The 9,602-nt window shown below is 28.9% G+C and overlaps 1 long non-coding RNA gene across 1 annotated transcript; it reads left to right on the top strand.

The window, feature by feature from the left end:
* Positions 1-21: 21 nt before the first annotated feature.
* Positions 22-7,552, top strand: LOC143044466 (uncharacterized). Its single transcript, XR_012968682.1, has 2 exons — positions 22-1,527; positions 1,724-7,552. It is a non-coding gene; the product is annotated as an uncharacterized LOC143044466 (long non-coding RNA).
* The last annotated feature ends 2,050 nt before the right edge of the window (positions 7,553-9,602 follow it).

Raw genomic sequence — 9,602 nt, 5'->3', positions numbered from 1 at the left:
GCTCTTGAGAGCCTCTTGTTTAAAACAAAGGTTTAAAAAATAGATTAAATATTCAAGAAAGTAACGATGGAATCTTTGTTATGTCTCACGATTTCTAAATTAAAATAAACATGATACTGATTAATAAAATAAACATGATACTGATTAATAAAATAAACATGATACTGATTAATAAAATAAACATGATACTGATTAATAAAATAAACATGATACTGATTAATAAAATAAGTAAAATACAAAGCATTCATAGTTGCTGCGACAATATAAAAGTTTCTATCTACCTTGAAATTGTTAAGAGAATTCAATAATTGAAAAATGGTGTTAACATTATGTTAAAATAAGACATCTTTCAAAGTGTAATGCAAAGAAATCATTGTGAATTTTACTTGTTTCTATTCAAATCACAAAAATTATGTTCCATAAAAGAAATATATGTAACTACACTTTTAAGAAAACCAAAAATCAAGAATATTTTGAATAAAACCTGATGATTTCTTAAATTAGAGGGTTTTTACAATCATTTAAGAGCTGTTCCATTTAACCATACATGGTACTCAAGGAAGGCTCTTTCAAAATGGGGTATGGTGTGAAATTTAAAAATTGCACTTACATTTTCATTATACTTGACACCCGCCCATATTTGAAATTTCAATGTGCCGTCCTTGAGAACAATGTATAATTTTAGGAACAGCCATAAAATAGATCTGTATACATATACTCAAATGAATTCTTATGTTGTTGTTATTTTAGAAATGGTTGTGATGAACTTCATGAACAAATGTGTCAAATACGCTATTAATAGATGAAGATAGTTCGATCATTAATTATTGATAGTTATAATCAAACCGATGTCTGTATATAGTTTTATAAATTGTTTCTTATGTTTAAACATGCCTCATTTTAAAGATTTTATTTCATAAGTTTGATAAACTTGTATAGCTATCTTGTAGTGCAAAATAAGAATTTGTTTATAACAGATTGTGCAAATATTTTTTGGGGGGTTATTTTTTAAAGTATTTACAAAATTCCTGAGAAATGAGTTCAATGTATTGTGACCTTTGAACCTGACGTTAAGATGACATTTTTGATTTTTTTTACCAAGGGTGATTTGAGAATTGTTGATCTACAAATTTATATATCTTTTTGTAAATGGTTGATTTTTGTAGTTTTGTATTAGGGCTATTCCAGAAAAAAATGTATGGGGGGGTTGGAAGGCAGTTTTTGTCAGCACCCGCCACCCAGACAATTGTAATTGAGAATTATATTGCATTATAGTGTGAAAAGTTGCTCTGATACCCATCACCCATGTATTATTAATATAATGTGCCTTCCAACCCCCCCCCCCCCCCATACATTTTTTTCTGGAATAGTCCTTAGTAGCTTTGTATTGAAACAAAACAATAATCAATAATGGTAGCCATGCCTTCTTTTTAAAGGTAAAACAAAACAATAATCAATAATGGTAGCCATGCCTTCTTTTTAAAGGTAACAATAATCAATAATGGTAGCCATGCCTTCTTTTTAAAGGTAAAACAAAACAATAATCAATAATGGTAGCCATGCCTTCTTTTTAAAGGTAAAACAAAACAATAATCAATAATGGTAGCCATGCCTTCTTTTTAAAGGTAAAACAAAACAATAATCAATAATGGTAACCATGCCTTCTTTTTAAAGGTAAAACAAAACAATAATCAATAATGGTAGCCATGCCTTCTTTTTAAAGGTAAAACAAATAATTAAAGTCACTCAACTTTAAGATAATCACAATATTAATGTATCATCCGTAAAAAGTGAAAAAAAATAATGATTTATAACTTTATTATTGAAATCATGGTAGGGTTTGAAAGCTGTGTTTTAGTTGCCTTATGTAAACATTCAATGTATTATAGATAAGATGATGACTAAAAAAATATTGAAAATTTAAAGGGAAAATTTGTTTTGAATGACCTTATTGAAATGAGTTTGTTTTATTTTTGTTTCTATATATTATGCAAATATATACAGTGTATACATGATTTATACTAAATTGTTGCACAAATTATATGTATATCTTGTTTACTGCAAATTATTTTGTAAATAGAATTATTTTTACACCACAGAAAGTGTGCACATTGATAGTATAATTAAGTGGTAGATATTGTTTATAGTATACTTGTAAATATTATAAATTGTATTTTTTTATTAATGAATTTGTTAATGTATCCATCAATAATGTTAAAAAAAGTATATTCCTGCAATCTTACACGTTTAAATGAAAAGTATAATTTTGAATTTAATCTTGTACTAAATTTTAGCTTCAAATTATATTATAGATTGACATCTTATTTATGACGAATGAAAAAACATAATTATGCAATTAAATATAATTTTAGAAAGTTGTTAAGAAGCAAATATATAATTTTTTTATACTGAGAAAAATTGACTAATTACTCCAATACTTAGAATTTTTTTACTTTACTTACTTTACGTAAAATGCTGAATTTTCATTTTATTACATTTCAAAATAGATATTTGTTTACCCTTTAACATGTTAAGACATAAACATTTAATAATGAATCCATGAAAATTAATTGAACCTGAATTTAATAACCCTATCTATTTAAAAAGTTTAAATGCTACAGATGTAAATTCATGTAATCCAATTTTTAATATGTTAGAACAAATCCAAATCTCAATTTTTAAGACAGATTTTCAAATGAAAATTCTATGTTTATTTTAAAAAAGGTTGTACAATTGCCATCCATGTATTGTGGTTTTTTTTAAGTGGGAACAGATGGAAATTCATAACATGAAAACAGTGAATATCAGGACAAATTCTTGCAGATTGAAAATTTTATGACAAAAGGGAAATAACTCCTAAGACAATATAGACTATATCAGATTTCCAGGTTAACCCTTATAAAGTGTTTGATTTTACATATTTGACTTTGTAGAAGCTTTATGAAAGTTATGTCATTAAGATAAAAGTTTTGTCTGATGTTTCATTCATTTGTTAGGGCAGTTAAGTTAGTTAAAAAAAGATGATCAGGGATTTATCTATTCTGCGTTGACATATTTTTTTCTCATATTTTATTAAACGGGGATTACAGTTTATATATACACTTAAGTTTTGTCTCATATAACACAAAATATCTCGTTTAATGGTAAGTTAACAGATAACAATTTAATTTAACCACTAGATACGATCCTTTGTTTCCAATAAAATAGCGATATCATTAGACATCATTTTGATTTATAAACTTCACTCCATGTAAATAAAATGTTTTACTTTTACATTAAACAATGCTGTTAAAACGTTACGTTGGCTTTGAAAGATTTATTTCCGTTACATGTTATGCCCGCTGTAGTGCTATATCTATAGAATTGATTATTGTTGAGTTCAGTACAGATAAATGCCATGCTTCTGGAAACTTAAATAAGGACTGTAAAATTACTTAGAGGTTTAATAATAGAATTTTTAGAGGCTACCTTTGATGGTTGCTAGTTTAAATTAGAGAAGCACATTTACAGGTAATTGATTGTGTTTACTGTTTTGTTGATTCACTAACTGTTCCAATAAGAACAATTTTCTTGAGTCATTTTTTTTTTTTTTAAAGTTCTTATTAGAAATTAAACAAATTAAAACATGTCTGAAGGTCTTAGTTATCATATCTTGTTACTAATTAGTTTCTAATAGTCTGAAACACAGGAAGGGTGTTATGCTATTATCATTTATAATTTCCATGACTATACATAATCACATATTAACTTTACCTATACAGACCTTTTATAATATAGATTGTGTATTATAATCTTTTTTAACATTAATTATTCACTTTAATATAGTTTTTATGAAACTTATATATTTCACCTGCAAACAAAAGATATAAGAGTGGGGTGTTTATAGAAATCAGGTTGTCTCCCCTGGATTCATGTGTCTGTTATATTTAAAGTACAGCCTCTAAGAAACATTACAAAGGAGTATTCAAATTGCATTTGAAAAACAATGATTTCTCATCTAACCCAAACTTTTAGTTGAGGCTTTTCTAAGGAGGGCAAACAAATCTTTGAAATAAACAGTTAAATTTTCAAAGGCTCTGATTTGGTTTGAAACTACTTCTACCGAAATATGTTGCCCATGTAATGCCTAGCTGACTATATGGTATGGGGTTTGTTCATACAATGAATGACCTATGGTTGTTTAATTATTCTATAGACAGATATCCTGACTGTCAAAACCCACAGAAAAACACTCAAAATTTAAAAGTAGTGAAAAAAGGGCTTTTTATGTAAAACAAACCATTTGAAAGTTATATTTAAAGCACTAAATGTGATTGTTAGAGCGACGAAATATCTTTAAACATTGATTAAAACAAGTGAGATACGGGTTTAAATGCAAAAAATCAAACTGAGAGAAAATAATGTAAACAGGAAAGCACAGTCATTCATTTTTGCCTTACCTTAGAGGCAAATTAAATCTTTACACAAGAGCAGTATAACAAAATGACGTCAAGCCTCGTTATGAATCACAGATAGCTATATTATAGGGACATGTTTTCATCGTTTTAGATAATGTTATGATCTTAAGATGTAATTTTTTTATATTATGAATGTTTATTAGGACCAACTTCTTGTTCTTTTACAGCTACAATCTTTTTGTAAAAAAAATCCTAACTGTTACACCTTAGTATGTTATAATTAGAAATATTGGTTACTTCTTCAATTAAACATGGAGAGACGTTGGTTGGTGTAACATAATTTGACCATTAGTTTTTAAGAGGAAAACTCTGTTTAGAAGAAAATACTAAACAAGGAACAATATTGGCTCAAAATAATTGTATGAAATATTATGAGTCAACTTTCATTTTAGTTTGTTCTATTTTAGATCATTTATTTAGTGGGAAACAAATAGATGTAAGAAAGTACAGGGAATTTTTTTGAGGTTAGTTTGCAATAGATATATGTATATGATCTGCTAGTCTAGATCTGATAGTTCTGTTTATGTTACTTTGCATTTAGTCATTTCTACACAAATATACAGAGCTTCAACATTGACATTTCATTTTATCACTAGTTATTCCAAATGTCACCTTTATTGTTTAATAAACATTTATGGATAACAATATCATTATTTTCATCATCATTTCCATTGTAAATAAACATATAGTGTTTGATGTTTGCATTAAATTCCACGATCAAATTTGTGTTATTTCAGTGGTATTAAAATTACTTTCAATGAATGTTATAAAATATCATTTAACCCATAAAGTTTCAGTTGATAGAGTTGTCTCCCATTTGATGGATTTATCTCCCATTTGATGGAGTTATCTCCCATTTGATTGAGTTATCTCCATTATCATCGGAAATTTTTAAATACACTTAATAACTGGGAAATTGCAGTGATTTAATAGAAATGTTTTGAAAGACTTATTGAGTCCATGCTATTCTGCTTTTACAGATTTTTTTTTTATTCTGAGTCAAGATAAGTTTTTTTTTTAGGGCATTCGGGAAACTCATTTTTTTATTAGATTTGATAATTAAGTTTATAAGGGCAATATTTTGTGATGCATATTGTCATATGTTAAAGATTTATTGCTAGGAACAAAAGCAGAGTAGGTTATTATGGTTTTTAGGATACATCAAATTAAAGATTGATACATAGATGGAAATACATCACTGCTTTCTTCATATTCATATAAAATTAATGAAAAATATTATAAGGGAGGTAAAGCATGTCTAAAGTAGCCTGATGCCACAAAACACTAGATTCTACTTAAGATGTTTCTCATTTCTTAATTTATATTGAGTCTTTCCAGGGAATTATATGTTTTTGTTCGAAGCGAAGAAATTGTATAGTCCTGGAACATTATAGGGCAAAATTTAAAAAAATCAAAGTAACAACCCTATTTTTAAACATTAAACTGTGCATGAAATCTTACAACAAATACTTTACCAAAATCTCAATTCATAGTGAGAAAATTAATGATTAATGCCATCAAATACAGGTCTTTCAAATTTGTTAAACGGAATTGATTGTAATAAAATTTGCTTTAAATTGACTGTAAATTAAGCGAACAATTGGTTGATAACAAGTTGAACTGGTTGTTACGCTTTTTCAGTATGTGTATTAAAGTAGTATACTGTAGATTCATTATTATTTTCGTTGGATACAAATTTGTGTGGTTTTCATGGGTACAGGTGAACCATGAATTCAAATGTTCAATGAACACACAGTATCTATAGTCATTGGCTCAACCACGAAATCAAATACCCACGAAAATACTGGATTTCCTCAATCCATGAAAATTGATACCCATGAAAATAATTGCATCCACGGTACTCCATTATAGGAGCAAGAAGAAATGTCTACAATAATAATCTCAGAAAATGTACAGCATAATCATATGAAATTACTTTTATTTATCTTTGAAAAAGTTATTTATACAGCCTGATTTTCTGCCATAGTAGGAACACAATTGTATAGTTATGATTTATGCCATAGTAGAAATAATATTGTAAAATTACTATGATTTTTGCCATAGTAGGAGGAAATTTTATAATTACTATGATTTACGCCATAGAAGGACAAATATTTTATAATTACTACCCATAGTTTGTATTGTTCATTGTCCCACATGAGTCGTTGTGATGATTTTTTTTACAAATTGTACATTTATCATGTATCATATACCATATTAAATATGTATTTGTTGTATACTTAGTTCACGAATCAAACATTTTGTTTTTATATCTGTAATATTATCAAGGAAATCATTTTAGATGTGTAAAAAATGGTAGAACGATAGTAGTATTGGCTTGATAGAAAAATTCTTGATTTTAGAGTTTACAACTATTTGTTTGTTGAACACTGAACCTTCTTCATCAGCAAAGTATTCTGGGTGAAAGATTGTTTTGTAAAATTGTCAAAATTATTGAGGAACTTGAAGTGAACAAGGGATTCATGTAAAAACCTTCTGTTTTAGGGGTTTGGTTATATATGTCTGAGTTTTAGAGCATGTAAAGCTTTATTAGAATTACAATAATGAGCTGCTTAATGATTTAGGATCTCATTCATTTACTTAGTAACACTTTAAAACCATGAGGTCCAAATTTGAAAGATGCAATGTTTTGAAAAAAGCAAGAAAGAAGAATTATTCAGTAATAGATTTTGAAAAAATTTACGTAGTTAAAATATTAGATTTAATATTCTCATTGTTTTCCCATTTAATAAAAACAAAATGATAACCAAAGTTATAATATTACAATTCTAAATTCCATAAACAAGGATGTAAGAAACAGGACTTATACAATCCTAACAGGGTTTGTATCGCTGGTGTGTTATAAATACTTCAAACTGAAAGGAGAAGATTCAGAGTTCCACAAACAAAGGTTGATTTTTCGTATTGATATTCAGTCTGAATTTACTTGCTTCACCAAGGGAAATAACATTCCACTTATATATTTTATCTGTTTTCTTCATTCCTTTACAAATGCTTAAAGATATACTTCTTATTGTTACATAGCTTTAGAAATTCACCTAATTTTCTACACTTGAATAAATAGTATTTTCCTAGTACCTGTTATTTTTTTTATGCCCCGTCTACGATAGTAGTAGGGGCATTATGTTTTCTGGTCTGTGCGTCCGTTCGTCCGTCTGTTCGTTCGTCTGTTCGTCTGTTCGTTCGTCCGTTCGTCCGTCTGTCCCATGTCAGGTTAAAGTTTTTGGTCGAGGTAGTTTATGATGAAGTTATAGTTGCATCCATTTGTAACTTTACATACATAGTCATTATAATAGGGAATTTCTAAAAAGTACCTCAAGTTTAGGTTTTGGTCCTCATTTCATGGTTCATTGAACATGAAAATGAGATTGTGTGAAACAGCTCTTTGCCAGGTTAAAGTTTTTGGTCGAGGTAGTTTATGATGAAGTTATAGTTGCATCCATTTGTAACTTTACATACATAGTCATTATGATAGGGAATTTCTAAAAAGTACCTCAAATTTAGTTTTTTGGTCCTCATTTCATGGTTCATTGAACATGAAAATGAGATTGTGTGAAACAGCTCTTTGCCAGGTTAAAGTTTTTGGTCGAGGTAGTTTATGATGAAGTTATAGTTGCATCCATTTGTAACTTTACATACATAGTCATTATGATAGGGAATTTCTAAAAAGTACCTCAAATTTAGTTTTTATGCCCCACCTACGATAGTAGAGGGGCATTATGTTTTCTGGTCTGTGCGTCCGTTCGTCCGTCTGTTCGTTCGTTCGTTCGTCTGTTCGTTCGTCCGTCTGTCCCGCTTCAGGTTAAAGTTTTTGGTCAAGGTAGTTTTTGATGAAGTTGAAGTCCAATCAACTTGAAACTTAGTACACATGTTCCCTATGATATGATCTTTCTAATTTAAATGCCAAATTAGAGTTTTGACCCCAATTTTACGGTTCACTGATAGAAAATGATAGTGCAAATTTCAGGTTAAAGTTTTTGGCTTCAGGTTAAAGTTTTTGGTCAAGGTAGTTTTTGATGAAGTTGAAGTCCAATCAACTTGAAACTTAGTATACATGTGCCCTATGATATGATCTTTCTAATTTAAATGCCAAATTAGAGTTTTGACCCCAATTTTACGGTTCACTGAACATAGAAAATGATAGTGCAAATTTCAGGTTAAAGTTTTTGGCTTCAGGTTAAAGTTTTTGGTCAAGGTAGTTTTTGATGAAGTTGAAGTCCAATCAACTTGAAACTTAGTATACATGTGCCCTATGATATGATCTTTCTAATTTAAATGCCAAATTAGAGTTTTGACCCCAATTTTACGGTTCACTGAACATAGAAAATGATAGTGCAAATTTCAGGTTAAAGTTTTTGGTCAAGGTAGTTTTTGATGAAGTTGAAGTCCAATCAACTTGAAACTTAGTATACATGTGCCCTATGATATGATCTTTCTAATTTAAATGCCAAATTAGAGTTTTGACCCCAATTTTACGGTTCACTGAACATAGAAAATGATAGTGCAAATTTCAGGTTAAAGTTTTTGGTCAAGGTAGTTTTTGATAAAGTAGAAGTCCAATCAACTTGAAACTTAGTATACATGTTCCCTTTGATAAGATCATTCTAATTTTAATGCCAAATTAGAGAATTTATTCCAATTTCACAGTCCTTTAAACATAGAAAATGATAGTGTGAGTGGGGCATCCGTGTACTGTGGACACATTCTTGTTTTGCCAGTGTCACTGTGTTATTTTAATGCTGTATGTTTTGTTTAGCTTCAAAAGATATCAAAAACTTATTCAAACTCATGAGTCGAAAACAAACTAACAACGGCATGACAAAAATCCCAAAACGGTCAAAAGATAAGCAAGTTTATACAAAAGTAACAAAACATAGAAAATCTAAAGAGTGCAATAAAAACTAAAAACCTGAGATGATCTCATGTGTTCCTGAAGGTTAATCACACCTGGCTTTTTTGTGACACCAGTTCATTTTCTGTGTTGTCCTGTGACAATTTTCTGTCTAGACTTTTTTTTTGAACCATCTGATATACTAGCTGGTTATCTTATGTCATAGATTCGAGTAAAACCTGTACACATGTATACTTTGATTCCTAACCTCCAGGATAACATCCAATCAAATT

This window comes from Mytilus galloprovincialis, chromosome 9 (genome assembly GCF_965363235.1).
Source record: "Mytilus galloprovincialis chromosome 9, xbMytGall1.hap1.1, whole genome shotgun sequence".
Taxonomy (NCBI): Eukaryota; Metazoa; Mollusca; class Bivalvia; order Mytilida; family Mytilidae; genus Mytilus; species Mytilus galloprovincialis.
The sequence above is the reverse complement of the archived record's forward strand: the minus strand, read 5'-3'. Positions and strand labels throughout refer to the sequence as shown.